This window comes from Oncorhynchus clarkii, unplaced genomic scaffold (assembly GCF_045791955.1).
Source record: "Oncorhynchus clarkii lewisi isolate Uvic-CL-2024 unplaced genomic scaffold, UVic_Ocla_1.0 unplaced_contig_583_pilon_pilon, whole genome shotgun sequence".
NCBI lineage: Eukaryota > Metazoa > Chordata > Actinopteri > Salmoniformes > Salmonidae > Oncorhynchus > Oncorhynchus clarkii.
Window position 1 is genome coordinate 34,307 of NW_027258321.1, and position 16,484 is coordinate 50,790.

Consider the following 16,484-nt stretch of genomic DNA (forward strand, 5'->3'; position numbering starts at 1 on the left):
GTACAAAATACATATATTTTTTTAATTCAGTGGGTGTGGTTTATATTCAGGTGCGCTTAATTGTCCAGAAATCACGGTACTTGAGACCAAGTGTCATAACACGTCACGACACAGTCATAACCATGCCATAGTTTGTCATAACAACTGACATAACTTGTCAAAACCTGTTAAAATATGGACATACCACTGTCATTCCACATATATTTAGACCTGTTGTGACATATATTGTTATTTTATGGTTTGATATGACTCCTACATAAGAGTGTCAAAACCCACAAAACCTACCACACATGGCAAATCATTCCATTACACCATAGCCTACGTGTCAACAGTATGTTTATGTTCTATACTTTTTATTTTATTTACCATATTAAAACATAATTGTAATTGCTCACACATTGATGTCAAACAAGTAAAGTATAGTGTATTTTCTACCAGTTTTTTCATAAAAGTTATTTTCTACCAGTTTTTTTAAATATGATGAAAAAAAACATGACTGTAAAGAATTCATTACAACAATCAACAAAGCATTTAAGAAACAAACTTTCAAACAAAAGGAAACTTCTTGGCAGGGAACATTTTTAATTTGAGTGAATGTGGGTTTTGACACTCTTAGGCAGGTGTCATAACCAGCCATAAAAAAATGCAATATATTTCACCACAGGTGTAAATATATGGGCCATGACAGTGCTATGACCATATCATGGCAGGTTATGTCAGCTTGTAGCGGTATTTATTAGAGAGGGGTAAAGATATAGATTTTGTTCGGGCGCCAGGCAGGTATTAACCATGCCGGAAGGAAAAGAGTAGAATAGAAAGTACCACTACCAGACCCACACACATCAGCAGAAGAGACTGCCTAGAGTGTAGCCTGTTTACCAGATAGCCAGTGGAGAGAAAAGAGAATACATACACACCCTATAAAACCCACATCACAGCACAGGGGTAACCCCACCAAGAATGCCTCATACAATAATAATGGCAGAGCAATTTAACAGCAACTTCATACAAGAAAGACCCCAGTCATCAACAGGATTTGTAGTAATATGTACAGAGTTTTTTAAAATTTTTTAGTTAAGTTAAGAACAAATTCAGTCAGTTAAGTCAGTTAAGAACAAATTCTTATTTTCAATGACGGCCTTAACTGGGTTAACTGCCTGTTCAGGGGCAGAACGACCAATGTGTATCTTGTCAGCTCAGGATTTGAACTTGCAACCTTTTCAGTTACTAGTCCAACGATCTAACCACTAGGCTACCCCGCAGCCCCAAGGTGGGTGGGTGTTCATAAGCACAACAAGGGCCTTAACAATGTCCACAATCTTCTTGGCCACATGTCATTAGTTCACCCCACCTCAATACAGTTCAAATAAAAATACACAACTTGCAAGCAACCTCCCTTTTAACTCAAATGTCCACCCAAATGCTTCTGTCAGGGCAATAATAGTCCAGCTCTAATGAACCTCAAGGAGAAGTGCATTTGAAAAATAGAAAGTCTGTTGCAGGGTAAAGCACTGGAACGATAGAGGGAAGAGAAAGAGAGAAAGAGAACAAGAGAGATCTTAGCTGTGGTTTCAGGCGTGGTGGTGTACTGTCTGACCGTCCGATGGTTTGTTGGTTTGTATGTCAAAGTACAGATGAAAGTATAACACATTGAACATGGAAATAAAAATAGATTATATTCTTACATTGAAAAAAGGTGCTCAAGAAATGATGCCTATCTTCGTCAATCCTTCATGGCGTTCTGCTGTTTTGCCTGCTAAACTGACTAAGACTCTCTATCTCTTTCTCTTTTTCTCTCTCTCACTCGCTCTGTCACTTTCTCACTCACTCTCACACACAGGCACAGACATGTGGGTTGACCACTTTTTACTTTCACTCTCGATTCTGCAAAATCAAGTGTGTCCTTCCCTGAAGCAAAGGCTGGGGGATAATGAAACAACTTTTTGCAGTATTTTGCATTACCTTTTGCATTATTATTTTTAGTTTAGTTTATTAATTTGACCATTTAAAAAAAAACAAGCACACATAAAACTTGAAAAAGCCGTACATGCACATGAATAAAATCATCAAGGATAACACACAATGAAGTCTGGGACTTATTTCCACTGTGGTCCTCTTGAGACAAGATGGCTAGACAAGATCCAACACAGTATGGCAGTGAAATAATAAAACAGAAACATAGAAGAAGAACATCTATCTCATCATTCCAGTTACATCATAGGGGTTATTCATATGTTTAGCCCTGAATCAACCTAGAAGGTCTATTTGTCATGTATGATGAGACATAAGTGGGACGCTGTCGTTTTTTGACGATTTTTTGAAAAACGTCCAAAATGACCAGGGGCGCCCCCTTTTGGATGGGGTGCTCCCTACCCAACTGTGGACCCCTTGCACCCCCATAGGCATTTTAAAAAAAAAATTTTTTTGAAAATGTGCTCTTGGTAACCCGTTTCAATCACCAGGCGCACGGCTGTCCATTTGCAAAATGCTTCAATGGGCATTTACCATCACGAATTTGACATGTGTCAGTTTATATTAGTTTGTATTAGTTTGTGTCAGTAGGGTAGAGAGAGGAAAAGGGGGGAGGGCGTATTTATGACTGTCATAAACCTACCCCCAGGCCAGCGTCATGACAATACACACACATGCATACTGACTCCACACACACACATACACACACACACAAACACACACACACACACACACTCTTCACATACATTGCTGCTACTCTTTTTATTTTATATCCTGATTGCCTAGTCACTTTTCTAAACAGGTAAATAATTCACCTCATGGAACAGCAGGGACTGTGAAGAGTCAAACAAACGTACAGACACATGCATACGCACACATTGTGATATTGTTGTAAAGTGGTATTAGACATTTTGAATTGTGGATATGTAGTGGTGTAATAATGACCTCCTTCCTATAGGCTGTCTCATCGTTGTCAGGGATCAGGCCTACCACTGTTGTGTCATCGGCAAACTTAATGATGGTGTTGAAGTCGTGCCTGATAGTGCAGTCATGAGTGGACGGGGAGTACAGGAGGGGACTGAGTACGCACCCTTGAAGGGCCCCCGTGTTGAGGATCAGCGAGACAGATGTGTTGTTACCTACAATTACAATCTGGGTGCGGCCCGTCAGGAAGTCCAGGATCCAGTTGCAGCGGAAGGTGTTTAGTCCCAGTGTCCTTAGCTTATTGATGAGCTTTGAGGGCACTATGGTGTTGAACCCGGAGCTGTAGTCAATGAATACCATTCTCACATAGGTGTTCCTTTTGTCCAGGTGCGAAAGGGCAGTGTGGAGTGCAATAGAGATTGCATCATCTGTGGATCTGTTAGTGCAGTATGCAAATTGGAGTGGGTTTAAGGTTTCTGGGATAATGGTGTTGATGTGAGCTATGACCAGCTTTTCAAAGCACTTCATGGCTACAGATGTGAGTGCTATTGGTCAGTAATCATTTAGGCAGGTTATTTTAGTATTCTTGGGCACAGGGACTATGCTGGTCTGCTTAAAACATGTTGGTATTACAGACTTGGACATGAAGATGTTGAAAATGTCAGTGAAGACACTTGCCAGTTGGTCAGCGCATGCTCGCAGTACACATCCTGGTAATCCATCTGGTAATCTCTGCAGCCTTGTGAATGTTGATCTGTTTAAATATCTTTCCCACATCGGCTGCGGAGAGCGTGATCACACAGTCTTCCAAAAAACCTGGTGCTCTCATGCATATTTCAGTGTTATTTGCCTTCTAATGTTTTATTGAACCTTTATTTAACTAGGCAAGTCAGTAAAGAACATGTTCTTACTTACAATGACAGCCTAGGAACAGTGAGTTAACTGCCTTGTTCAGGGGCAGAATGACAGATTTTTACATTGTCTGCTTGGGGATTCGATCTAGCAACGTTTCGGTTACTGGCCCAATGCTCTAACCACTACCTGCTCTAACCGCTACCTGCCGCCCCAGATTACAGGCAACCGAGGCCTTAGCGAGCATAGAAGTAGTTTAGCTTGTCTGGTAGGCTTGTGTCACTGGGCAGCTCTTGGCTGTGCTTCCCTTTGTAGTCTGTAATGATTTGCAAGCCCTGCCACATCCGACAAGCGTCGGAGCCAGTGTAGTTCGATTCGATCTTAGTCCTTTATTGATGCTTTGCCTGTTTGATGGTTTGTCGGAGGGCATAGTGGGATTTCATATAAGCTTCCGGGGGATTTCATATAAGCTTTCTAGCCTTTAGCTCAGTGCGGCTGTTGCCTGTAATCCATGGCTTCTGGTTGGGGTATGTACGTCTCGTCACTGTGGGGACGACGTAATCGATGCACTTATTGATGAAGCCAATGACTGATGTGGTGTACTCCTCAATGCCATCGGAGGAATCACGGAATATATTCCAGTCTGTGCTAGCAAAACAGTCCTGTAGCTTAGCATCTGCTTCATCTGATCACTTTTTTATTGACAGAGTCAATAATGCTTCCTGCTTAATATTTTTCTTGTAAGCAGGAATCAGGAGGATAGAGTTCTGGTCAGATTTGCCAAATGGAGGGCAAGGGAGAGCTTTGTACTTGTCTCTGTGTGTGGAGTATAGGTGGTGTGAAAAAATGCTTCCCCCTGGTTGCGTGTTTAACATGCTGATAGAAATGAGGTAAAACTGATTAAAGTTTCCCTGCATTTAAGTTCACGGCCACTAGGAGCGCCGCCTCTGGATGAGTGTAATTCCTGTTAGTTTATTGCGGAATACAGCTCATTGAGGTTTTAGTGCCAGTGTCGGTCTGTGGTGGTATGTAGATAGCTATGAAGAATACAGATGGAAACTCTCTAGGTAGTGTGGTCTACAGTTTATCATGAGATACTCTACCTCAGGGGAGCAAAACCTTGAGACTTCCTTAGACATCTTGCAAGAGCTATTGTTTACATATATGCATAGGCCCCCGCCCTGTGTCTTACCAGAGGCCACTGTTCTGTCCTGCTGATGGAGTGTATAACCCGCCAGCTGTATATTCTTAATGTTGTCGGTCAGCCACAAGTTGGTGGAACATAAGATATTACAGTTTTTAATGTCTCGTTAGTAGGATATACAGTGCCTGGCGAAAGTATTCGGCCCCCTTGAACTTTGCGACCTTTTGCCACATTTCAGGCTTCAAACATAAAGATATAAAACTGTATTTTTTTTGTGAAGAATCAACAACAAGTGGGACACAATCATGAAGTGGAACGACATTTATTGGATATTTCAAACTTTTTTAACAAATCAAAAACTGAAAAATTGGCCGTGCAAAATTATTCAGCCCCTTTACTTTCAGTGCAGCAAACTCTCTCCAGAAGTTCAGTGAGGATCTCTGAATGATCCAATGTTGACCTAAATGACTAATGATGATAAATACAATCCACCTGTGTGTAATCAAGTCTCCGTATAAATGCACCTGCACTGTGATAGTCTCAGAGGTCCGTTAAAAGCGCAGAGAGCATCATGAAGAACAAGGAACACACCAGGCAGGTCCGAGATACTGTTGTGAAGAAGTTTAAAGCCGGATTTGGATACAAAAAGATTTCCCAAGCTTTAAACATCCCAAAGAGCACTGTGCAAGCGATAATATTGAAATGGAAGGAGTATCAGACCACTGCAAATCTACCAAGACCTGGCCGTCCCTCGAAACTTTCAGCTCATACAAGGAGAAGACTGATCAGAGATGCAGCCAAGAGGCCCATGATCACTCTGGATGAACTGCAGAGATCTACAGCTGAGGTGGGAGACTCTGTCCATAGGACAACAATCAGTCGTATATTGCACAAATCTGGCCTTTATGGAAGAGTGGCAAGAAGAAAGCCATTTCTTAAAGATATCCATAAAAAGTGTTGTTTAAAGTTTGCCACAAGCCACCTGGGAGACACACCAAACATGTGGAAGAAGGTGCTCTGGTCAGATGAAACCAAAATTGAACTTTTTGGCAACAATGCAAAACGTTATGTTTGGCGTAAAAGCAACACAGCTCATCACCCTGAACACACCATCCCCACTGTCAAACATGGTGGTGGCAGCATCATGGTTTGGGCCTGCTTTTCTTCAGCAGGGACAGGGAAGATGGTTAAAATTGATGGGAAGATGGATGGAGCCAAATACAGGACCATTCTGGAAGAAAACCTGATGGAGTCTGCAAAAGACCTGAGACTGGGACGGAGATTTGTCTTCCAACAAGACAATGATCCAAAACATAAAGCAAAATCTACAATGGAATGGTTCAAAAATAAACATATCCAGGTGTTAGAATGGCCAAGTCAAAGTCCAGACCTGAATCCAATCGAGAATCTGTTGAAAGAACTGAAAACTGCTGTTCACAAATGCTCTCCATCCAACCTCACTGAGCTCGAGCTGTTTTGCAAGGAGGAATGGGAAAAAATGTCAGTCTCTCGATGTGCAAAACTGATAGAGACATACCCCAAGCGACTTACAGCTGTAATCGCAGCAAAAGGTGGCACTACAAAGTATTAATTTAAGGGGGCTGAATAATTTTGCACGCCCAATTTTTCAGTTTTTGATTTGTTAAAAAAGTTTGAAATATCCAATAAATGTCGTTCCACTTCATGATTGTGTCCCACTTGTTGTTGATTCTTCACAAAAAAATACAGTTTTATATCTTTATGTTTGAAGCCTGAAATGTGGCAAAAGGTCGCAAAGTTCAAGGGGGCCGAATACTTTCGCAAGGCACTGTACGTGCTTTCAGTTTGTCCCATTTATTTTCCAGCGATTGAACGTTAGCTAGCAGGATGGAAGGCAAGGACAGATTAGCCACTCGTCGCCTGATCCTCACAAGGCACCCAGATCTCTTTCCACAAAATGTCTTTCTCCTTCTCAAGCGTATCACGGGGATCTGGGCATGGTTAGGTGTCTGTAGTATATTCCTCGCGTCCGACTCATTGAAGAAGAACTCCTCGTCCAATTTGAGTTGAGTAATCACAGTTATTTTCTGTCATAAGAGATGGTAGCGGCAACATTATGTACAAAACAAGTTACGAACAATGCAAAAAAACGAACAAATTAGCATGGTTTAAGAGCCGATAAGACTGCCTCCCCTCCGGCGCCATCATCCAGCACTATACCACTGTATATATTAAATAGAACGTTTCTTCATTCTGTAGTTAAACAGATAAGATGAAAGGAAAAAAACATAAATTCATAGCCATGCAAATTCCATTGAGAAACATTGGCAGTTGAATGGCCTTACTGAAGAGCTCAGTCACTTTCAATGTGGCACTGTTATAGGATGACACCGTTCCAACAAGTCAGTTCGTAATTTAAGTGCTGTTATAGTGGAAACGTCTAGGAGCAACAACGGTTCAGCCGGGAAGTGGTAGGCCACACAAGCTCACAGCACTGGACCGCCGAGTGCTGAAGTGCGTAACGTGTAAAAGTAATCTGTCCTCGGTTGCAACACTCACTACACAGTTCCAATCTGCTGCTGGAAGCAACGTCACCACAAGAACTGTTCGTTGGGAGCTTCATGAAATGGGTTTCCATGGCAGAACAGCCGCACACAAGCCTAAGATCACCTTTGCGCAATGCCAAGCGTCGGCTGGGGTGGTGTAAAGCTCACACCATTGGACTCTGGAGCAGTGGAAACGCTCTCTGGAGTGATGAATCACACTTCACCATTTGGCAGTCCGACGGGCGATTCTAGGTTTGGTGGATGTTAGGAGAACCCTACCTGCCCCAATGCATAGTGCCAACTGTGAAGTTTGGTGGAGGAGGAATAATGGTCTGGGGCTGTTTTTCATGGTTCGGGCATGCCCCTTAGTTCCAGTGAAGGGAAATCTTAATGCTACAGCATACAATGACATTCTAGATGATTCTGTGTTTCCAACTTTGTGGCAAAAGTTTGGGGAAGGCCCTTTCCTGTTTCAGTATGACAATGCCCCTGTGCACAAAGTGGGGTTCAGAAATGGTTTGTCAAGATCGGTGTGGAAGAACTTGACTGGCCTGCACAAAGCTCTGACCTCAACCCCATCGAACACCTTTGGGATGAATTGGAACGCCGACTGAGAGCCAGGTCTAATCGCCCAACATCAGTCCCTGACATCATTAATGCTCTTGTGGCTGAATGGAAGCAAGTCCCACCAACAATGTTCCAACAAAGCCTTCCCAGAAGAGTGGTGGCTGTTATCGGAGCAAAGGGGGACGAACTCCATATTAATGCCTATTATTTTGGAATGAGATGTTCGATGAGCAGGTGTCCACATACTTTTGGTCATGTAGTGTATGTATGTATACAGTATAACATGCTGATCCAAACATTTATCCTAGTGTTTATCATTATCCAGTTCCTTCTACCCATAACCTTTACATTACTAATATTAAACATGAAGTCATTGTACTGTTGGGTTAGTTAAAGGTGCATATCAAATAGGCAATGACAGAGAAGAGAAAATACATTGAGACAAAAAACCAAAACATTCTTTATGATTATCTAATTAGCCTGCAAATCCCAGATTGACTGTGCTCTTAGATATACTTTGTCTTGATCAGGCAGTTGTTGTTGCTGCATTGGTGCTGCTGGGCAAATTCTCGTGGCACTTCTTCATCTCTTCATATTCCTCAGAGACATCTGCAAAGAAGCATTTTATTTTTATTTTATTTCACCTTTATTTAACCAGGTAGGCTAGTTGAGAACAAGTCTCAGTCTCCTTTGCAACTGCGACCTGGCCAAGATAAAGCAAAGCAGTTAGACACATACAACAACACAGATTTACACATGGAATAAACAGACATACAATCAATAATACAGTAGAAAAATCTATATACAGCATGTGCAAATGAGGTAAGATAAGAGAGGTACGGCAATAAATAGACCATGGTAGCAAAGTAATTACAATATAGCAATTAAACACTGGAATGGTATATGTGCAGAAGACGAATGTGCAAGTAGAGATACTGGGGTGCTTTTTTAAAAATACAGTATGGGGATGAGGTAGTTGGATGGGCTGTTTACAGATGGGCTATGTACAGGTGCAGTGATCTGAGAGCTGCTCTGACAGCTGGTGCTTAAAGCTAGTGAGGGAGATATGAGTCTCCAGCTTCAGTGATTTTTGCAGTTCGTTCCAGTCATTGGCAGCAGAGAACTTGAAGGAAAGGCGGCCATAGGAGGAATTGGCTTTGGGGGTGATCAGTGAGATATACCTGCTGGAGCGCGTGCTACAGATGGGTGCTGCTATGGTGACCAGTGAGCTGAGATAAGGCGGGGCTTTACATAGTAGAGACTTGTAGATGACCTGAAGCCAGTGGGTTTGGCGAAGAGTATGAAGCGAGGACCAGCCAACGAGAGTGTACAGGTTGCAGTGGTGGGTAGTATATGGGGCTTTGGTGACAAAATGGATGGCACTGTGATAGACTGCATCCAATTTGTTGAGTAGAGTGTTGGAGGCTATTTTATAAATTACATTGTCGAAGTTGAGGATAGGTAGGAATGTCAGTTTTACGAGGGTATGTTTGGCAGCATGAGTGAAGGATGCTTTGTTGCGAAATAAGAAGCCGATTCTAGATTTAATTTTGGATTGGAGATGCTTAATGTGAGTCTGGAAGAAGAGTTTACAGTCTAACCAGACATCTAGGTAATTGTAGTTGTCCACATATTCTAAGTCAGAACCGTCCAGGGTAGTGATGTTGGACGGGCGGGCAGGTGCTGGCAGTGATCGGTTGAAGAGCATGCATTTAGTTTTACTTGCATTTAAGAGCAGTTGGAGGCCACGGAATGAGAGTTGTATAGCATTGAAGCTCGTCGGGAGGTTAGTTAACACAGTATCCAAAGAAGGGCCAGAAGTATACAGAATGGTGTCGTCTGCGTAAAGGTGGATCAGAGAATCACCAGCAGCAAGAGCGACAACATTGATGTATACAGAGAAGAGTGTCGGCCCAAGAATTGAACCCTGTGTGTGTGTTGAAACTTTCAGTATACATTCAGTTCCTGTTGATACTATGTTTCAGTCTTACTTCTGCTAGCACATGGTAGATATAGGAGGAAGAAGGATTGGGAAACTAACTGCAAATAACAATAAGCTGAACTCCACCTAGCAGAGACATCTTTGTAATAGCAACTATTAATTATGAGCTTATATGGTATTAAAGTTAAGGGACATCACCCTGGGCGGGGTGATCCTCAGTAGGGGATAAAAAGGGAAAACACCATCTTTTGTACTGAGTGTCTAGCTTGCAAATTACTGTAAGTGTAAACTCCAGGTTGCAATCCTTATTAAACAAGCTAACCTCTGATCAAAGAAGTGTCCTGTGGTCAAACTAAGGGCCCTGGGACTAAACACCTCCCTCTGCAACTGGATCCTAAACTTCCTGACGGGCCAACCACAGGTGGTAAGGGTAGGTAACAACACTCCCGCCACGCTGATCCTCAACACGGGGGCCCTTTAGGAGTGCTTGCTCAGTCCCCTCCTGTACTCCCTGTTCACTCATGACTGCATGGCCAGGCATCAAGTTTGCTGATGACACAACAGCAGTAGGCCTGATCACCTACAAAGACGAGACAGCCTATAGGGACGAGGTCAGAGACCTGGCCGTGTGGTGCCAGGACAACAACTTCTCCCTCAACATGATCACGACAAAGGAGATGCTTGTGGACTACAGGAAAATTGAGGACCGAGCACACCCCCATTCTCATCGATGGGGCTGTAGTGGAGCAGGTTGAGAGCTTCAAGTTCCTTGGTGTCCACATCAACAACAAACTATCATGGTCCAAACACACCAAGACAGTCTTGAAGAGGGCACGAGAAAACCTATTCCTCTTCAGGAGACTTAAAAGATTTGGCATGGGTCCTCAGATCCTCAAAAAGTTCTACAGCTGCACCATCAAGAGCTGGTTGCATCACTGCTTGGTACGGCAACTGCTCTGCCTCCAACCGCAAGGCTCTACAGAGGGTAGTGGCACTACAGAGGCACTACAGAGGGTAGTGCGTACAGCCCAGTACATCACCGGGTCCAAGCTTCCTGGACCTCTATACCAGGCAGTGTCAGAAGAAGGCCCTAAAAATGGTCAAAGACTCCAGCTACACTAGTCATAGACTGTTCTCTCTGTTACCGCACAGCAAGCAGTACCGGAGCGTCAAGTCTAGTTCCAAAATACTTCTTAATAGCTTCTACCCCCAAGCCATAAGACTCCTGAACAGCTAATCAAATGGCTACCCAGACTATTTGCATTGTCCCCCCCCCCCCTATTTTACACTGCTGCTACTCTCTGTTTATCTATGCGTAGTCACTTTAACTCTACCGACATGTACAGATTACTTGTAGTTTTTCATGTTGTTTGTCTGTCATTTTTGTAATGACTTGGTGCTGCCTATCTTGGCCAAGACGCTCTTGAAAAAGAGATTTTAAATCTCAATGAGCCCTTCCTGGTTAAATAAAGGTTATATAAAATAAATAAAATAAAACATTTCACTGTAAGGTCGACCTGTTGTATTCGGCACAAATTACAAATAAAGTTTGATTTGATTTAGTATATTCCTCACCGTGAAAACAGTTGATGGGACTGGAAAACTGGTCATTTAGCTAATAATCATTGGTAGTGATTGGCGAAACCATTCTACTTAAATACTTCATGGCCAAATCAAGTAAAATCCACTGAAATCAACTCAATATTCAGTTTGACCTTACTTAAAGGTGATTTGGCCATTTTAAAAAGGTTGTTTATATTTAGAACAGATTTGTAATATCTGTAAAACATCACTTACTCATTCTGCTACTAATTCAAGCTAACTTAATTCATGCTGCCACTGATTTGAAAGAAAAAAGAAGTTACAAATCTCTTACATTACTTTTCCTTATCTCATTTGCAGTAATGTTAGCATTCAATTATCACCTTACAAGATCTGAATCAAAACCCATTTACCCCCAATTAATATCATTTATTTTAATGCTGCTACTTATTTAAAGCCATTTCAGGCATTTCTAAGCAGTTTCAGAAACCTATTTCATGAGGAAATTGAAATGACCAATTAATTGTCTTTCCTGTAAATGAGCCCACATTGATCAACTAAGAGTTTACCGTGAAATGTTGGTAAACAAAAATATGCTGATACTTACCACTTACCACATGAACGCAAAATTCTACAAATGTATTCTGTGCTACTTACTCACCTCTCTACAGCAAACAAACATACTGAACAATGTATGTGGTGTTGGGTAAAGGAGTACAGCAGGATGGGTGTGGCTGTTCTTTGACTTGTTCTGACTGGTTTTCATATTCAAGCTACAAAAAAACACCTCAGTGTGGTAGTTAACCCTAATTTCCCCTCTATAAAATAGAATGACCTTGCTCAGTATATTACTGTGATTGAACAATAGTGCTTAAACTAATTTAAACTAATTCAAAATCCTGTCATATAATAACTTTGGCTTTATTCAACTACACAATTTCTTGGCTGTAACATGATCATGTAAAAAATGTAATGTTTCTGTATCTGTAAATCTGTATCTGTAATTAGTGTATCTATTCTAAATACACGGGTAATAAGAAGTTCTGACGGGCAGATGTGGAAATTAGTGCAGAAACTTTGGAGGCCACTTTCTCAAGTTTAAGTATGCAGTTAGTTATGTATTAACATTCAGAGGGATAAATTCCACAGACAAATGTTGAAATACAGGAGAAGATAAACATGGAACTGGACATGAAGTTATGAGGATGTAGAAGTGAACATAGTTTTTACAAACACAATATAATAACACACTTTTCATAACTTAACAAGAAGAAGAGAAACTTTGGGATCAACATTTTCAATACAGTGTTTATTTCCAGTCTTGTGAAATGTTGAGCATGGACAACATTTCCCTTAACAAACATACAGTACCTACTGTAAGAAATATAATAACAAAGAAACAAGTGGTTTCAAGTAAAGAGTCACATCCTAATGTATGTACTAATCAGTCACACCTCACCTTTAAACTCTGTCAAAGCAAAATACAGTAGACCAAAACACTGTTTTTACAATCATGTTGGAATAATGGAGCACCTACTGTGTGGGGAGCATCAGTTGAGGCTAATTCTCTGTCACAACTGAATTCAACATTATTTGGTTGGATTTATTTGTTCATAAAAAGTGTGAATTTATCTAAAGAATCTAAGGTCCAGGCACTGAGGTGGGTTTTAATATTAAATGTCGTTATTAACTGGGCGTAGAGCATATTAAAAAACATAAAAGTGAAAATCACAGTGGATAGAAAATGAATCTAACTGGAATTAATCGACCTCCTCATTCTGAGACCACACCTAAGCACAGTTGTCTATTTAAATACTTGTCTTTTCACAGACTTAAACCCTTTTGAAGGCTTTATGCAGAAACACAGGTGTTTTTGAATGATTCCCCATTCAAGAGCATTGGTGGAAGTTTTGGGGATATTGGTTTCTCAATGGGTCAGTGTAGTTTCACATTTCAATCTGCTCTCTCCACAAAGGTTACATGCAAACATATTCAGAAAATGACATTATCTAAATTTGCATTTACTTACTTTGCATTTAGAGAGAGCCTATTCTGGCTCTAACCAGAATAGGTATCATCATACAGGCAGAAAAACTTGTTCAGGTGTGTTGGACCGGAAAGTTAGTGAATTCTTAAACTGTCTATGGTCGATTGACGCACCGGTGCGTAAACCTAATGAACATTTTTTAAATCCCATTAAAATCCATCAGTTTAAGCTGGAGATATGTCTCAATCCACCACTTCCACATCTGCGGTGAAAGGTGTCAGAGCTAGAGAGATGTTTGTCAGACCATGAGACATCCCATCTGCGGTGAAAGGTGTCAGAGCTAGAGAGATGTTTGTCAGACCATGAGACATCCCAAAAATCTGTTTTCCTGAAAACTTCTGTAGTGTCAGAACATTTTAGCCTACAGAGTATTATGACCACTCTATGGAAAGGGGAGACTCTCACAATACGTTTTGCTCCATGACCCTCACAAGTGTCACAGGACTCATCTATAGGTAACCGGTACCGGGTTAAAATCATGAATGGAAGAATGAAGGTACTTTTGTGCCCAGAAAAGGGGCAAATTATGTGTAAAATAAATATATATATATATATATATGTATATATATATATACAGTTCCTTGCGAAAGTATTCGGCCCCCTTGAACTTTGCGACCTTTTGCCACATTTCAGGCTTCAAAACATAAAGATATAAAACTGTATTTTTTTGTGAGGAATCAACAACAAGTGGGACACAATCATGAAGTGGAACGACATTTATTGGATATTTCAAACTTTTTTAACAAATCAAAAACTGAAAAATTGGGCGTGCAAAATTATTCAGCCCCCTTAAGTTAATACTTTGTAGCGCCACCTTTTGCTGCGATTACAGCTGTAAGTCGCTTGGGGTATGTCTCTATCAGTTTTGCACATCGAGAGACTGACATTTTTTCCCATTCCTCCTTGCAAAACAGCTCGAGCTCAGTGAGGTTGGATGGAGAGCATTTGTGAACAGCAGTTTTCAGTTCTTTCAACAGATTCTCGATTGGATTCAGGTCTGGACTTTGACTTGGCCATTCTAACACCTGGATATGTTTATTTTTGAACCATTCCATTGTAGATTTTGCTTTATGTTTTGGATCATTGTCTTGTTGGAAGACAAATCTCCGTCCCAGTCTCAGGTCTTTTGCAGACTCCATCAGGTTTTCTTCCAGAATGGTCCTGTATTTGGCTCCATCCATCTTCCCATCAATTTTAACCATCTTCCCTGTCCCTGCTGAAAAAAAGCAGGCCCAAACCATGATGCTGCCACCACCATGTTTGACAGTGGGGATGGTGTGTTCAGCTGTGTTGCTTTTACGCCAAACATAACGTTTTGCATTGTTGCCAAAAAGTTCAATTTTGGTTTCATCTGACCAGAGCACCTTTTTCCACATGTTTGGTGTGTCTCCCAGGTGGCTTGTGGCAAACTTTAAACAACACTTTTTATGGATATCTTTAAGAAATGGCTTTCTTCTTGCCACTCTTCCATAAAGGCCAGATTTGTGCAATATACGACTGATTGTTGTCCTATGGACAGAGTCTCCCACCTCAGCTGTAGATCTCTGCAGTTCATCCAGAGTGATCATGGGCCTCTTGGCTGCATCTCTGATCAGTCTTCTCCTTGTATAAGCTGAAAGTTTAGAGGGACGGCCAGGTCTTGGTAGATTTGCAGTGGTCTGATACTCCTTCCATTTCAATATTATCGCTTGCACAGTGCTCCTTGGGATGTTTAAAGCTTGGGAAACCTTTTTGTATCGAAATCCGGGTTTAAACTTCTTCACAACAGTATCTCGGACCTGCCTGGTGTGTTCCTTGTTCTTCATGATGCTCTCTGCGCTTTTAACGGACCTCTGAGACTATCACAGTGCAGGTGCATTTATACGGAGACTTGATTACACACAGGTGGATTGTATTTATCCTCATTAGTCATTTAGGTCAACATTGGATCATTCAGAGATCCTCACTGAACTTCTGGAGAGAGTTTGCTGCACTGAAAGTAAAGGGGCTGAATAATTTTGCAAGCCCAATTTTTCAGTTTTTGATTTGTTAAAAAAGTTTGAAATATCCAATAAATGTTGTTCCACTTCATGATTGTGTCCCACTTGTTGTTGATTCTTCACAAAAAAATACAGTTTTATATCTTTATGTTTGAAGCCTGAAATGTGGCAAAAGGTCGCAAAGTACAAGGGGGCCGAATACTTTCGCAAGGCACTGTATATATATGCACACACTACCGTTCAACAGTTTGGGGTCACTAAGAAATGTCCTTGTTTTTGTTCATTAAAATAACATCAAATTGATCAGAAATGCAGTGTAGACATTGTTAATGTTGTAAATGACCATTGTTGCTGGAAACGGCTGATTTTCTTGGAATATCTGCATAGGCGTACTGAGGCCCATTATCAGCAACCATCACTCCTGTGTTCCAATGGCACGTTGTGTTAGCTAATCCAAGTTTATCATTTTAAAATGCTAATTGATCATTAGAAAACCCTTTTGCCACAAGTACATTAGAGTGTCTAGTTTGATAAACAGACACCTCACAAGTCCTCAACTGGCAGCTTCATTAAATAGTACCCGTAAAACACCAGTCTCAACATCAACAGTGAAGGGTGTCAGAGGAAAAATTGCAAGATTATGTTATAATGCTTTTATTACATCAAATGGTTGTTTTATTCAACAGAATAGAGGGTTCTGTTAACTACTGTGTGTTCTACTGAGGATGGGCCTCTGGGAGATAACACTGACAGGAGATTTACCATGTCTTTTGGGTGATAAAACCTAAAGAACATTCCAGAGCATGAGTTAATGTTTCTGTTCTATACCGTACCAGGGAGAGAGGGTTCCAGTTTGGAGTCGGAGGGCCAGATACTGGTCATTTCATAGTAAAGAAATGAACCACCACATTTGGCGACGAGGATGTGATGTGAGTCTTCACTTGGTGACCGCTCCTGACGACATAGGGAAATCGTGCACGAGGGATCCCTC

At 41.3% G+C, this 16,484-nt stretch overlaps 1 protein-coding gene across 1 annotated transcript in view; it reads right to left on the reverse strand.

Annotated features, from left to right (window-relative positions):
* Window positions 1–1,830, reverse strand: part of LOC139396653 (nuclear GTPase SLIP-GC-like) — a 35,617-nt gene extending 33,787 nt beyond the window's left edge. Inside the window, exon 1 of the mRNA XM_071143586.1 lies at window positions 1,686–1,830. The gene's annotated coding sequence lies outside the window, so the exon portion shown is untranslated. The remainder of the gene's footprint in view (window positions 1–1,685) is intronic.
* Between the last annotated feature and the right edge of the window lie 14,654 nt (window positions 1,831–16,484).